Genomic DNA, 16847 nt, shown 5'->3' on the forward strand with positions numbered 1-16847 from the left:
CCGTCCACTCGAACGGCTGACCTTGGCGGGTGAGTTCTCGTAAGGGGTGGCTGATTGTGGCGAAGTCCTGGATATAGCGAGCACAGTAACTCGCCATGCCGAGGAAGGAACGGAGGTCGCTCACATCTTGTGGCGTTGGCGTGTCTGCAAGGGCCAAGACTTTTTCAGGGTCTGGAGTCATGCCGTCCTTTGAGAATATGTGGCCATAGAATTTCAAGGTTGATTTGTGAAATTCACATTTGGCTGCGTTCAGAGTCAGATTTGCATTTAGCAGGGCATGGCATACTCTGTCAAGGGCCGTGTCATGTTCAGTTTGATCTTTTCCAAACACTAGCAAGTCATCGCTGTAATTGAAAGCGTTTGGGATCCCTTGAATTACACGCCTGATGGCCTCCTGGAAAATTTCAGCTGCAGATGATATGCCGAAGTTTAGACGTTTATAGCGGAAGAGTCCTTGATGAGTTGTGAATGTGGTGATGTAGCGAGATTTGTCGTGAAGTTCAAGCTGGTGATAGCCCTTGTAAAGGTCAAGTTTTTGAAAACATTGTGGCTCCGTTGAGACGAGCAATCATGTCGCTAATGTGTGGCCCAGGATGGCGTTCTCGTTCGATTGCTATGCATGTCCACACACAGGCGCACCTTATTGTTCTGTCCCTTTTTTGGTACGACTACCACAGGCGATATCCACGGAGTGGGGCTGGACGTGCGCTCAATGATGTCGGTTTTGAGTAGTTCCTGAAGTTCATCATCCACTGCCTGTTGCAGATGAAACGGTACCTTTCTGTGGTGTTGCGCAACTGGCGTTACTCGCTCATCAATGTGTAACTTGACCAAGTGATTTAACTTTCCTAGTCCTTTGAAAAGGTTAGGGAACTTCGCGCCGATGTCCGGGGCATCTTCAGTCATATAGAGAAGTTCTACAAGTTTTAGTCTTTCAGCCGTTGGCAGGCTGAGTAGGCAATCAGCCACATCCAGGCCCTCAACAACGTGAATATAAGCTGGGATCTGCCGGTCCCTGTATGACAGGGTCGTGTTGAAGCGGCCGAGGCACGGTAGTGGTTTCCGGGACATCCATGTGAATATTCTCACCGCTGCAGGTTCCAGCGTGGGACGTGGTTTCATGCTCTGGTATTCTAGCGCACAAATATAGTTCAGTGAAGCGCCTGAGTCCAGAACGAACTTCGCTGGGTGGTTTCCTATCGGGATGTCCAGTTTCGGGTATTTTCGTAGACGGTCTGGTTCTGAGACCATGCAGATATACTCGTCACTGTCTTGTGACACCGGTGTGCGTGACAGGGATTCGCTGGATGTTGATCTGCGTGATCGATGCGATCTGAGGGAGCGATCACTTGATCGGGAAGAGCTGGTCGAGCGTCTTTCTCGCCCTGTGACTGCACGTGCATGATGCTGTGTGGAGGATCGAGATTGTGATGATCTTCGTCCTGAGCGTGATGATTTTCGTCTTGAAGGCCGGGTCTGGCAGACAGTCTCGAAATGGTTTTCTCTACCACAGCGGTGACACCGCTGTCCGATGGCCGGGCATTGTCCTGAGTGAGGATAGTCCTGTCCACACCTGTAGCATGCAGATGCTGCTTTGCTGGATTTGGCGTGTCGTGATTCACGTGATCTGTGGCGTGCACCTGGTCTCCGAGAGGACGTGGGATACGTCAGCTTGCTTGATCTGCGGCGATCAGTCTGATGTTTCTGGTCCTTGTGGGCTTGTAATCTGAAGGCTTGTTCTTTCCTGTCCGACTTATTGACCTCCATTTTCTTTGCGTGATCCTCCGCCTGGTCGTTTATACGTGTAATTTCTTCAATTTCTTCCAGGGTATAGTGCTTCTTCAGCAGCCGCCGACGTAGAGATTCAGACTGACATCCTTCAATTATGCGGAGTCGTAGTGCATCCTCGGTGTTGAAGTCGTCAAAGTCGCAGTGGCGGGCCAGCCGCCTGATGCGCATAATGAAATCACACATTCGCTCTTCTTTCTCCTGCGTGGCCAGGTTGAACGTGTAGCGCTCGTAATCTAAATTGTATTTGTGTAGAAATTGTCGGTCAAGGGCTCCCTTGACATCATCATATGAGGCGGTGGCTGCGTTGGGCAGCTCCTTGATAATCTGTGCTATGTCCTTCCCCACCAGATTTCGTAAAGCTATTAGCCTCTGTTTGGGGTCTTGTACTTGTGACCCAGTCATGTAGTCCTCAAAGTCTTCGGACCAGCTTTTCCACTTGGGTCCCATGCTGCTACCTGACGTTAGTTCTAGAGGCTCTGGTGGCCTTAGGTACGATACCCCCATGACTGCGGGAAGCATCGGGGCTGTCTCTGTGGGGTTTCCTGACGTTGCTTGTGTTGCTGGTGCTCCTCCTGTATCACTAGACGAGCTAGGTAGTGACATTCTCGTTTATTCTGACTCTGCAGTGTTAAATTATCACTTTATCCCCAGATGCCTGACCTCAAAATGGCCGACACAAATTTTTACATAGGAGTCTATGGGGTGGTGCCTGACTTCAAGATGGCCGCCGTTCGGGACACGTGGCTCCAGCTAGGCTGTACACATTACAGTTGCAGGGTTTTCTGCCGGGTGTCTGCCGATATATTTATGGGTCCGCTATGCTAGATGGGCTGATTCTTTGTCTCTGGGACTCACCCCTCCACATCCGGTTGCCGTGCTCACTCAGTGGACGTCCTTCAGGTTTGTTTTTCTTTTCGCGCCGTTTTCTCTTTGCAGCCACTGTTCTGGCTGCTTGTGGCGTTTCACCCAGGGGTCTTTCTCTTTTCTGGCGGGCAGCTTTGTCACGCTGGAATCCGCTCCTGGCAGCAATCGGGCGGCGTGTGAGCACTCCGCTTTGTTTCTTGCTCGACACGTGCCACTCCGACGCGGGCTGCAGGCTCTTCGTTTTCGGCCGCTCACGAGCGGCAGGGGTTTCGAGCGGCGTGGGGATCGGTTTGCATCCCACCCTTGTCGCCAGTGTCGCGCTCCCTAAAGGAAAACACAGGAGCCAGGGAGGTGGTGTTAACACGTCTTTATTTCTCCGTGTCCACCTCTTAACTAACTGCCCTTCATCCTACTTCCTTCCTTCCCCACGCCCCTTCCTCCCCTGCCTGTCCTGTCGTAGACAGAGATCAGGCAGTCACGTTACGACACTTGACATGTAGAAGGTTCTGCCTGTATCAATTCCTATTGATTCCTTTGTGGTGAGTCTGGTGGGAGGCACTTCTCTAACAGAGGTGTCTGTGATAAAAGTCTAGACAGACAAGAAGGAGGAATCTTCTTTGAAGAAGATTTACTTGGGTGCTGTTCTGGCTCTGAGGGCTGGTATCCCCAGTTCGTATGTCTCCCAGTCATTGATTTCTGACCTTAAACTGCTCTTCAAGGCTGTGGAAGATGGTACTGATTATTTGTCCTTGCTTGAGTGGATTGAAAGGCAAGTGGAGTTCATGTCAGGCAGTTTATTTGATGTGGTCAGGGCCTCAGCTTCACTTAAACGCGCGGCGGCAAATAGTTAACAATCGCCATGCTGCTACTAATGGCGTTAGTCTGCAACTGATGACAGCTACTATTACACTTGACTTGTCACCAATTCTATTGTGCCACTACTTTATTTCTTTAACACATTAACCCCTTCGCTGCTGGCCCGTTTCCGCCGCTGTGCGGTAAACAAACGAACAGGGCGGGGCCGTGACGAACCCCAGCCGTCATCAGCACACGAGCACCGCGGAGCGTGACGGCTGGGGTTCGTCACCAGCATCCAAGGGGTTAAGATATGATTTTCTTCAACCACCTACCCGTGCAGTAATTGAATGCGCATTGTGGTAACTGTGATATTAGAATAACGGGGACAACATGCTGTGCTTAATAAGCTGCCATTTACTCTTCGGGCACAGTAGGGACCTATCCAGAAAACAAACGAAGTGAAAAGAGATTGCTTCTCTTAAATGAGCGGTGGCCCACATTTAGCAATTGCCAGGCTACCTGACGTCAACTGATGAATATTACTATTCCACTTGGGCTTTCACCAGTTCTATTGCGTCACTACTTTATTTATATTATAATAAACACACAGAGACATGATTTTTCTATCCGCCTACTGGCACAATAATTATATGCACATTTATGTCATGGCGATAGACGTACACTGAGGACGATATGCTGCAATCATTCCTTAACATAGCACATCCTGCACCACTTTCAGCAAACTGATACCTAAAAACCAGGCACTTTGACATAACTATCATGACATGAATCACAAATTCACAGATATGTCATTGACCCTGTAACTATGACATGGTTTAAAACATATCCCCAACTGAATATTGATGGTTCTGTGCTTTCTTTCGAACTCTAGTCATTGGACAAACACGTTGCCCTAGACTGCATGCGCTATTTCGACCATGCACACTGTTTTATTTTTTTAAGTCCATTAATCCGAATTTTGCCATTGTTTACGTAGAAATGGTTGTATTCCATTGATGTGAAACAGCATCATTAACTTTGAAGTTTATACTTACACTCCAGCTTTGATATTAGAGATTTTCTAATTGCAGCATCATTTAGATAGACAAGTAAGAAAACAGCCCATTTCTTATAAAGTTCATACCTGTACTGTTTTCTTTTTTCTCAACTATACTTTATAGGTACTAATGACCTAAATACACCAATAATTAAGTGGTAAGTCAATGACCCACACTCCATGGTTGCCTAAAAATAGCAACCTTCACCTCTCTAGGTACTGAAGAAAGCCCCCAGACCCGGCTGGGCGGCATGGGGCTGAAACATGTCGACCTCACATACGGACTAACTAGTGCGTGAGATTGGTAACGCGATCCATATATGCACACCCCTGTTTTAACCTTGTCACATCTCCATACAATAAAAGATTTTCCCGAAATGGTGATATAGGAAATTTTAACCTCACTTCACTTGAGCATTCCACCTTTTTAAAATTGTTTTGGTCTCTGGACACTACTTTATTACCAGTGGGTCAAACTCCTGGTGGAGGTCAGAATACCAGAAACAAAACCCTATAATGATGCTGTCACGTCACAAATAGGCAGAGAACAAAGATATACCGCCTGTCCACCTGCGTGCGTGTATGAAGGTTTTTATGAAAGGAACCAACAGCCCATGACGCTGGTCACACAGGTACAAGTGGTCCATTTTCCTTTGACCACCATAGGAGGACCTGCCTGCTTCTGTGGAGGAACAAAAAGGTAAGTATATTGGAAAAGACTTACACCCTGAGCTCCTATCCCATGTTAAGCGCATTATGGGTTTTTTGAGGATGGCAAACCTCCGAGACCTCTTCTTCAGGTCTCTTGAGACAATTCCAGCAGTCTTCACAATTGGATTTTGCAGTTCATGCTGACATTATGTAGTCTTGCATAGGGAATGGAAGGATCGTGATAGAATTATGATACCTCGCTTTATGTCTAAACTATATCTGATTACTTGACATGTAGAAGGTTCTGCCTGAATCAATTCCTATTGATTCCTTTGTGGTGAGTCTGGTGGGAGGCACGTCTCTAACAGAAGAGTCTGTGATAAAAGTCCAGACAGACAAGAAGGTGGATTCTTCTTTGAAGAAGGTTTACTTGGGTGCCATTCTGGCTCTGAGGGCTGGTATCCCCAGTTTGTATGTCTCCCAGTCGTTGGTTTCTGACCTTAGACAGCTCTTCAAGGCTGTGGAATGTGGTAAATAAATAATTAATTACCGGTACTATTTTTTAATATAATCAATAAAACAGATAGCTCAATAAATAAGAGTCAGGATTCGAGGTATCTTGAGTCGACAGGCTTTAATCAGGCATAAAGGACAGGAACAGGACAGCCTGTACGGGAAAGGAATGAAGGCAGCTGCCGGGGGCAGGAAAATGGCATGTAATGGGGGGCCTTTTGTAGCAGTGCACAGTATATATACTTAAACAAATACATTACATTCAATACAGTAGGCGTAACAGTAGGCGTGACTCGTAGCAGTCGCGAAAGATAAGGGCAAAATGATGTAACAAGAAGGCGTATACAGGGCGTATACATAGACATGTGATGTAAACGTAACAGAAGTGTCATAAACGGGGCGGAAACATGGAGGGGGCTACCTGAGCAGCTGGGACCTCTAACCTAGTGGTGCGCGCAAACGGGCAATGACGTGTTACCAGGGAGAACTGGGGGCTATGTCTTCTGCGCTAGAAGAGAAGACTAAAGTCTGGAGTGTCAGAGCGACATGTACCCAAGGCATATCTGGTATCTGGTGTTTGGAGTACATGTTGATAGAATCCAAAAGTTATCAGGGCAAAGACTAATAGACACTAAGGCTGGTGCATGCATAATTCTACATGTATTGCGTGTGCGAGGAATATTCTATGAATATTAATACAGTATTTCTCTTACATGGAGACATAAAGGCTAGACCATGACGGAAACTATTGATGCGATTCAGTAGCTTAGGAATGCAGAGAAGGAGGGCTGGACTGATAACTAGAAGCATAACATACTCTTGGCAGACTGGGAGGCAGAGCCAGGCCGGGCCGGGCACTGCGAGGCATGAAGTAAGCTAAGGGTCAGGGATACAGGTGGGGGCTGTATCGCTCCTCGGAGAGGGTTCAGGAGACAGGAGCTGAATCTGAGTCCGGGCCCTTTTGAGGCCTAGAAACGGGGACAATCCAATGAATTAACGTGCACACTGTGAAATGTGGCAACGTAAGTTTACATAGGCCTAATATTCGTTGTTTTCACGAGGTCTGGAAACTGGCATACTAGAGATGGACACAACTGTAATTGTGTCTTTAATCGATCAGAGGGGAATACATGCATATCGATCATGCACATATAACATAAGATGGGGAACACGTAGGCACATATAACATGGCAAAATTTACTTTTCCACATTCCCTCCTTGTGCCCTACGTTTCCATCAGGAAACATCAATATTCATGATACCATCTATCATTTCATATAGCATCATTTGTTCGTCTCGAATTGTCTTGGAACGGGATTTAGGACTAGGAATACAAGAGGTAGCACACATGCCGCAAATCGCAGGGCCACATTGTATACAGAGGCAGCAACTGAATATGATCATTACTGCAATACCTAGGAATGACAATACTTTCCATCCCCAGGCAGATATAATACTCCAGAGCCAGCCGGACCATGTCCAGGTGCCTGGATTCTGGTGTAACTGATGGGCAATTTTATGAAGTCTGGTTATAGCTGAATAAACAGACGGCGCGTTATTAGGAATGAAAATGCAGCAACTAGATCCGATGACTCTACATGCTCCTCCTCTATCGGCCAGTATGACGTCAAGAACGAGACGATTTTGGAGCACGACAAATCTCATAGCAGATTGCTCTTCAGTTAAGTTACCTAGAGCAGAAGTAGTCTCATTCACTACTGCTTCAAGGGTTCTGGTTAACCTACGTATTAGCTTACTATTCTGGATAGGTCCTATAAAGAAGAAGAAACCTTTATTGAAGTCTGAATACTGTTCTAGAGTAGTTTCAGTTTGATCGACAATTGGGGACTCGATCTCCCTTCTAGGTCTGACGTGTACTAGATGTGTGTTTCTGTGATAATCAGATGGGGTTAGAAAAACTGGTGGCAGTAGGAAGGCAATATAACATGTTCCATCCCAATCGAGGGGCAGACGAACATATGCGGTCTGACCACAAACAAAATAAGAATGACGTGAGGCTTTGAAAATAGATTTCCCACTGTCACTATACTTGACAGTAGTAGTACAATCACTATGTCCTACATGTGCGGAACCATTCTTTCTGACACATAATTCGCCTTTAACTGGTAGTACTGAAATAGCAGGTAAATCTGGAGTAGTATCAGACTGAACATTCAGGACCATGATATTCGAGGAATAATTACCTAAATCATATACTTCATTTTCTAGATCTAACCCTATTCTATGGGAGAGACCTTGCTTGTCTGGAAAACATGTTCTATTCAGAAGGGACATATCATTGGAAGATGACGTTAACGTGGACCATGCTCCACACGAACCGTTATGTGAAAACGGATAAGGAAAGAGTGGCAGAACTCCCTTCGGTGTCTGGAAAGGGGGGAGTCGACCACACACCCAACAATTAGTGGCATTGCTGGTCTGGTGTGAATAGTGCAACATTCGGATGAAGGTATTATTTCGCATAGCAAGACGATAGGATAGCTCGTGAGGAGGCAGATCACTAAATGTGTGCTCTACTGTAGCATTAGAAAACATATGTACATGTGAAATTGGAAAACATAAATGTAAAGCATAACTTGTGCAGGTAACCATAAGACTCAAAAATAATAAGAAACTTAGAACGATAATACATCTTTTAGAGTTTTGACTAACTCTCTCACTGTGGGGGTCTATCTCATACATGTCAGGAACCTGTCTAACCGTTTCACCCGAGAGGGACTTAGACAATTAAACTGGCTGACTTATTTTACTAGACCTGAGTTTCTCTTTATACTCCTGTTGCGGAGTTTTCTCTAACGGGGGAGGCTTGAGTTCAGAGTCTGTTTTTAGGCAGTCTTTAGGAATAAGGCAGTCCTTAGCAAAAGTCTTTTCTCGTAATCCATGGAACTTCTTTATATGGCTCAGGTGGACCCACCCCTTCCTGCCTTCGAGTTTGACGGCGGTCCTTGTTGTTAGTAAGATCATGCGAGGCTCCTTCCAGCGGGGCTCCAGCGGACTTGAACGATCAAAATTTCGGACGAATACAAAATCACCGGGAACGACTTCATGCGGTTTCACCTCGGTGTTGTCTGGAAATGCGGCGGCAACCTGTGAACGACAAGAGTATAGGGCAGACATCAAGGAAGCTAGGTAATCTGTCAGCATATTACTGGAAACATCTGTAATACTGCGGGGTCTAGGTGTACCCCACATGTTTGGGGGCGGCCGAATACGACCTCATACGGGGACAGACCTGATCTGGAATGTGCAACCATCCTCATATAGAATAAAGCAACTGGCAGGGCAACTAGCCAGTCTACACCTTTCTCTTTACATACTTTTGCAATGCGTATTTTCAACGTCTGATTATGTCTCTCTACGAGACCGGCTGCTTCAGGATGGCGCACACAATGGAACTTCCACTGGTACCCTAACAGAAGGGAAACATGTTTCATAAGCTCAGATGAGAATGGCTGGCCGTTATCAGAATACACGACCCTAGGGAGTCCATAGCGGGGAAAGAACTCACGAACCAACTGCCTGGCAGTGGTCGCAGCTGTGTAGTCTGGAACTGGATATGCTTCTGTCCACCTGGACAAAGCGCATACAACTACGAGGACATACTTGAAACCTCGACATCGCTCCATCTGAATATAATCCATCTGGAGGACTTCAAAAGGGTGGTCAGGAGGTTGGAATCCACCTTGTTCCACCGGGACACTTTTACCTGGATTGAACTGACAACATATCATACAGGTACGGACTTTCTGCTTGGCTGCAGCTCGTAAGTGCTTGTTGAACCAAAGGTTCTGAATACTGTCTAACATAGCTTTTTCTCCTAGATGTGCTGGACTATGTGCGGTATTAATAATGACTTGAACCATAGAGTCGGGGAGAAACCATGTGGCCTTTCCCTTCGTCAACCATCCTTGATCTGTCTGGACCCCTCCATGTTCGGACCATTTCTTGATTTCTTCGGGAGTAGCATGTAACTGTATGTCTATGACATCTTGTGTAGGGTCCTTAACTGTCATACAAGTAGTCGGATCTGGAGTGAGTGTCTGTGTCGTGTTAACTGGAATGTCTGAGGTCTGAGCTGTAAGCTTGGCTGTTCGATCTGCTAGATCGTTACCTTGGGAAATGATGTCAGTAACTTTCGTATGTGCCTTGCACTTCATGATAGCGATAGCTGTCGGTAAATGTATTGCATCTAACAGAGCTTGAATGAGGAGACCATGCTGGATCTTGGTTCCATGAGAAGTCATGAAACCTCTCTCCTGCCAGAGCACTCCAAAGTCGTGTATGACTCCGAATGCGTAACGTGAATCTGTATATATGTTTACTTTCAGGTTCTTGGCACGTATGCAGGCTTGGGTCAGAGCAACAAGCTCTGCTGCTTGAGCAGACAGGGTGTCAATACGATGTGTTTCTATAACTTCAGTGTCAGTAGTCACTGCATACGCGGCTACTAGTTCTCCTGTACTCGTTCTCATACATGAACCATCCACATAAAGTGTCAGGTCGGGATTAGGTAATGCAATGTCTGTCAGGTCTTGTCTTGGCTTTGTCATAGTGTTAACAACTTCCACACAGTCATGTGTGGCCGGATTTGAAGTAACTGTCGGTAACAGTGTAGCTGGATTTAGAATGTTGCAGCGTCTGATTTCTATGTGTGGCTGGAACAGTGTCAGTTCATAACCTGTTAAACGTGCAATGGTCAAGTGCTGAGTCTGTGTTCGGTTTAAAAGAACTTCCACAGAGTGTGGAACTTGTACTGTCAGGGAGTGTCCTAACACTATGGAATCACTTTGTCTGATAGCTAGAGCTGTGGCTGCAACTGACTTGAGGCACGCAGGCAGAGCCTGGGCTACTGGATCTAATGTGCTAGAAAAATAAGCACAGGGCTTGTACTGTCCTGCTTGGTCTTGTGTGAGAACAGATAATGCAGTACCATCACGTTCTGTGACAAAAAGTGTAAAAGGCTTACGGTAGTTCGGTGTTGCTAGAACAGGTGCTTGGCATAAGGCTTTCTTTAATTCATTAAAAACAAGTGTATGTTCCTGGGTCCAAGGGAGGACAGTCGATACGGCTGCCTCCTGTGTCGTTAACTGTATCAGTGGCTTGGCTAGAAATGCATACTGAGGAATCCATTGTCTGCAGTAAGAAGTGAGGCTAATAAAAGCTCGTACCTCCTTCTGTGTCTTGGGCTGTGGAAGACTCGCTATTAACTGGATACGGTCTGGTGTCAACTGCCTACCCCACTTGGACAGTAAGTGTCCCAAGTATACCACTTGCTGGACACAGAATTGTAATTTGGAAGGGGACACCTTGTGCCCCTGCTCGGCCAGAAAATATAGAACCGTGAGTGACGCACGCTCGCAGTCACGTTCAGAACGGGCTGTGATCAGTAGATCATCGACATACTGGAGCAGGGCAGTGTCAGTTGGCATGCGGATATTGTCTAGTTGTCTCTTAAGTGCTTGACTGTAAATACTAGGACTTTCTGTGAAACCTTGAGGAGCTCGTGTGAATTTATAGCTCCTTCCATTTAAACAAAAACCGAAAAGGTACTGGCTGTCTGGATGAATGGGGACACTGAAAAATGCGTTCTTGAGATCGATAACTGTGAAAAATGTAGCTTCAGAATCAATGGCTGTCAAGAGGGATGAAATATCTGGGACTACTGGGTACTGAGGTATGATACATTTATTAAGCTCCCGAAGATCAATCACTAATCGATATACTGGAAGTGTATTTGGATCAGTACGTTTCAGGACTGGAATGATAGGAGAATTACATACATTGGAGTCAGTTTCTACAACCACTCCTTGAGCAATAAGCTTGTCAATAATTTTGGATAAGGCTGCTACAGCCTCAGGTGGCAATCTGTACTGTCTGATTCGTGGCAAAACTATACCTTGTTTGAGATTCACACGATGGGGTGTGATATGCATACAACCTACATCAGTTGGACCTTGCGCCCATAAATGCTGTGGTACATTCAATAATCTCGGATCAAAATCACGTAATACATAATGACCTTTAAAATCTCTCAGGAACAATCGGACCCCTTCTGGGGAGCAGCAAATTACTGCACCTAATTCTTTTAGTGTCTTAATGCCTAACAAATTTTCTGGACAAGACTTCGTGAGTAACAAATCAGTAGTTCGGGACAATGGACCAACTTCTAGAGTAACTGGTTTCGAAATTTCATTAACAATTGGCTTTCCTGAAAATCCAAGGGAAACATTTTTAGAGCCTGAGAGCGGAGCCCCTGGAACCTCGTCATGACTGATAGTAGTCCTACTTGCCCCTGTATCAATCAAAAACTTTCTGTCTTTCCCTAATACTTGACTGTGTACATAGGGACCCTCTTGATCTACAGGTATCTCGATGAGAGGCAAGCCTGCCTCCCTCTCTAGGCTGTTTCATGAATACGGCTGATAATCTGGATACTCTGACTGGGCATACTGGTACATCTGCTGTGTAACATGCTGTGTTGCAGCGATAGGCTGTGGTGCTGGAACTGTCTGTTGTGCATTCTGTGGTGGCTGAGAAGTCTGTGAAACTTGTCCTTGTCTAGGCGGACGTGGTCTTTCTTTAGTCTTACCAGTAGCTATGTTGTGTTTCAGAACTGCACACTCGTTTATAAAATGACCTGGCTGTTTACAGTAATTGCAAGTCCCTTTAACGGGAGCTGCAGGATGACTGGCTTGATTCGGAACCCTCTTCTGACTGTCTTGTGGGACAGATTGTGCAACTAATACTTTCATTTTCGTGTCTTTCATACGTCTTCTTTCGTGTTCTTGCTCTTCCCTGATTCTATTCTGGTGATACTGGAGCATTTGTAACATTTGTGACGGAGTATTAGCTTGCCAACTACTTTCGACTTTCAATACTCGATTTTTAACTTGTGGACTTGAATTCTCGACTAGTTTGGTAACAAAAAGATGAGGGTACGATTCACTACTTGTTTTCAGACCACTGTTAATAATAAAACATTTTTCGAATCTAGAATAAAAATCACTAGTGTCTTCATCCTGTTTCTGTTTACAAGCTGAGATTGCATCCCAATCTTCCTTTTTCGTGGCTAGTAATCTTGGCAAAACCTGTATCAATAACTCGGGCAATTCTTTAACTTTACCCCCAAGACCGGTACCTGGTACTCGTGAATTATCTTCAGCTTCTAGAGCTGTCCAATCTATCTTTTTCTCTCCCACCTCCCATTCTTTTTCCTTGAGTTTTTCATATACCCCTGCGGGCAACAGGACCTTTAACATTTTAATGATATCAGGATACGTGTATTCTCCCATACGGAGCATGTCTTTTAATTCTCGATGGAACCCTGCTGGATCTTTGTCGTGACAGGGAATTAACTTTTTCATCTCTAAAAGTTCCATCTTTGTGACAGGGGTGTAAACAAATACTCGTTCTAGATCACCACCCGCTGTCCTAACTGGGTGTACTTCTCGTAACGGATGCTGTCTATCTATGTAAAATGATTTACTTTCTGGAGGTGGGACATGAACAAAATGCGGATTCAGAAACGTTCGATATTTGTGGCGCTGTTCTAGAATGACGCTAATTAAATCGGTACCTAGACCTCTCCATCTATACTGGAGTAACTCGTTCAGAACATCATGTAACGGACCTGGATCAGAATGCTGTCCCTCATACAGTGTAATGAGGTGCTGGATCATATACATACCCACCAGTCGCTGCTTGGCTGGGGGCAGTTTCAGAAACATTTGTGCCACTATTTCGTCTGGAAAAGTGGTAGAATCAGTAGTCCATCGGACTGCTGATCGGGCTAGTTCTTGTTCATGCATGGTACTAAGTTCACTATAACCGATTCGTGATTTCAGAATGTGATCGGTAGCTTGAAATACTTGCTCAAGAGAACCTTGTTCTGGTGCTGGAGGAGGGAAAACTTTCTTGTGTTCTAGACGTGAATGTCGGTCGGGAAGTCTAGTTCTACCTACATACGCTATTCTGGAGGGATTCTCGTCGTCTACCTCTTCAGTAGACGAGTTGTCTTCTTTCTCGGTTACTTGTGCTGCTTCCCGTTTCTCGTGTAACTTTATTATTTCCCTACGGATTTTCTTGTACATACTCTCTATACAGTTCTGTGTCTTGTGTCTTCCCTCGGCTATATGGTCACTCCATCTGGTCAGGACTTTCATTTCTTCCGGATCTTTATCCGGATAATCTTGTTCCCTTATTAAACAATTAATTAGAAACTTTAAAAGCATGAGCTGAATCTCGACTTTCCTTTGAACCATGGCATCGCCAATACTTCCTGGATCTACTCCTGTACGGATGAAACGATATATTCTGTCTAGATAACCTTTCATATTCGGTAGGGTGTCCAAATATTCGGTCACCCGTCTTACACGTAATGAATACAGGACCATATCATCATCGCCTGGGACTGGATCATAACGGCATTCGGTAAGTGCTCGCTTGATATCTGCAACTGACTGAAGTTTGTGCGAACGCTGTAACGCTCGTGCATGTAGCTCGAGTAGCGTGATACGTCTGGGTTGAGGCGGGGTTCCAGGAGGACTTCCCCCCGTGGCCCCTAGACTAGAATCGTCAACGGGTACTGTACGTGCTGGGAGAGTGACTGATGTAGTGGGTACATGTACTGTAGGCTGGACCGGGGGTACCGTAACAGGTGCTGTAACGGGTGCCCCGGTGGCTGGAGGAACAGGAATTACATTATTTACGGGAGCAGGCGGAACAGGATTAGCATAGGCTGGGACTGTATCGTCCAAATAGGACGAGAGAAAAATATCAGCTGCGGTCGGTTTGTGACGTAGCTTAATCGGAACTAATGGCGGCGGAAAATTACATGGTGCTTCCGGGGTTGCTTTCGGCAAGCCCTCGGCAAGAAGAGGATACATACCCTTAATAAGGGCATTTCTCTGTCTGTCTGACTGTTCGGCTTTAACTCGTTCACCTACTTCAATCAATTCCCTTTCTTGGGCTCTTTCTGAGGATTCCCTACTTAATTCTGTTTTCCTGATTTCTTTTTCCGTTCTTCTATGAGATTCTTTGCGCCATAACTCGATGGCATCTTTCTGGGACTGTCTGGATTTCTTTTTCCATAATGCTTCTTCTACTCGCATGATGCACTCGGCATCCCACGTACCCGATACGGGCCATCTATATTTCTCTTCTAATTCCTTGGTGTAATCCACCCATAAGTCTAGATATAATATGGCACTTAAGCCATGCTTATGATACATAAAATGACCTGGACTGTCCCTAGGCGGGACAGGAACTGCTTCCTCTAATAACCCTTTTCTGGTTTTTAACTGACGTAGTTTCGAGAATAGAGGCATTCTTTAAGCTGGAATCTGGACACAATACAATACACGATAAACACAATAATAACTGGAAAAACAAATCACTCATACCACGACATTGAAAACACATGAAATAACATTTAAAATAACAGTTCGGACAGAACACATGAATTTCTCGAGAACAGAACTTACTAGAATGACTAGATGCACTGCTAAAACAGCACGAAACTTACCGGTCCCATAAAGAGACACGTCAGGACCCGCGTCCACCTAGGTGAACACTTCGTGTTGGATTTGCGTACCCAAACCCACGGACCAGAGACAAATTAATTTGACCCTGTCTAGATACTACCCCAGCAACGGTACTCACCGGGCAGCAAGAACGGAAGGCCTCGGACTGGACTGGACTGCTACGACGACGGACTACGAACTTCGGACTTCAGTTACAGGTGGGCCTCCGGATACCTCGGACCTTGGACTCTCGGCTTGGGCTCTGGTCGGGACTCGCCGCATTCCTCACCGCCTCGTCTGGATGCTGGACCGCGACCTCCGTCTCCTCCGTGGGCCTGAGGGATACTTGAAGCAGAAATATCTGCACGTGCACGGTATGGTTCCGTCACGGCTGCAGAGGATCAGGGGGCCTGCGTGGCTTCGCCGGCGCGTGGGGAAAGGGCAAGTCCCTATTCGGGCGCCATTATGTGGTAAATAAATAATTAATTACCGGTACTATTTTTTAATATAATCAATAAAACAGATAGCTCAATAAATAAGAGTCAGGATTCGAGGTATCTTGAGTCGACAGGCTTTAATCAGGCATAAAGGACAGGAACAGGACAGCCTGTACGGGAAAGGAATGAAGGCAGCTGCCGGGGGCAGGAAAATGGCATGTAATGGGGGGCCTTTTGTAGCAGTGCACAGTATATATACTTAAACAAATACATTACATTCAATACAGTAGGCGTAACAGTAGGCGTGACTCGTAGCAGTCGCGAAAGATAAGGGCAAAATGATGTAACAAGAAGGCGTATACAGGGCGTATACATAGACATGTGATGTAAACGTAACAGAAGTGTTATAAACGGGGCGGAAACATGGAGGGGGCTACCTGAGCAGCTGGGACCTCTAACCTAGTGGTGCGCGCAAACGGGCAATGACGTGTTACCAGGGAGAACTGGGGGCTATGTCTTCTGCGCTAGAAGAGGAGACTAAAGTCTGGAGTGTCAGAGCGACATGTACCCAAGGCATATCTGGTATCTGGTGTTTGGAGTACATGTTGATAGAATCCAAAAGTTATCAGGGCAAAGACTAATAGACACTAAGGCTGGTGCATGCATAATTCTACATGTATTGCGTGTGCGAGGAATATTCTATGAATATTAATACAGTATTTCTCTTACATGGAGACATAAAGGCTAGACCATGACGGAAACTATTGATGCGATTCAGTAGCTTAGGAATGCAGAGAAGGAGGGCTGGACTGATAACTAGAAGCATAACATACTCTTGGCAGACTGGGAGGCAGAGCCAGGCCGGGCCGGGCACTGCGAGGCATGAAGTAAGCTAAGGGTCAGGGATACAGGTGGGGGCTGTATCGCTCCTCGGAGAGGGTTCAGGAGACAGGAGCTGAATCTGAGTCCGGGCCCTTTTGAGGCCTAGAAACGGGGACAATCCAATGAATTAACGTGCACACTGTGAAATGTGGCAACGTAAGTTTACATAGGCCTAATATTCGTTGTTTTCACGAGGTCTGGAAACTGGCATACTAGAGATGGACACAACTGTAATTGCGTCTTTAATCGATCAGAGGGGAATACATGCATATCGATCATGCACATATAACATAAGATGGGGAACACGTAGGC

The sequence above is a fragment of the Lissotriton helveticus genome, chromosome 3_1, assembly GCF_964261635.1.
Source record: "Lissotriton helveticus chromosome 3_1, aLisHel1.1, whole genome shotgun sequence".
In the NCBI taxonomy this organism is placed as follows: domain Eukaryota; kingdom Metazoa; phylum Chordata; class Amphibia; order Caudata; family Salamandridae; genus Lissotriton; species Lissotriton helveticus.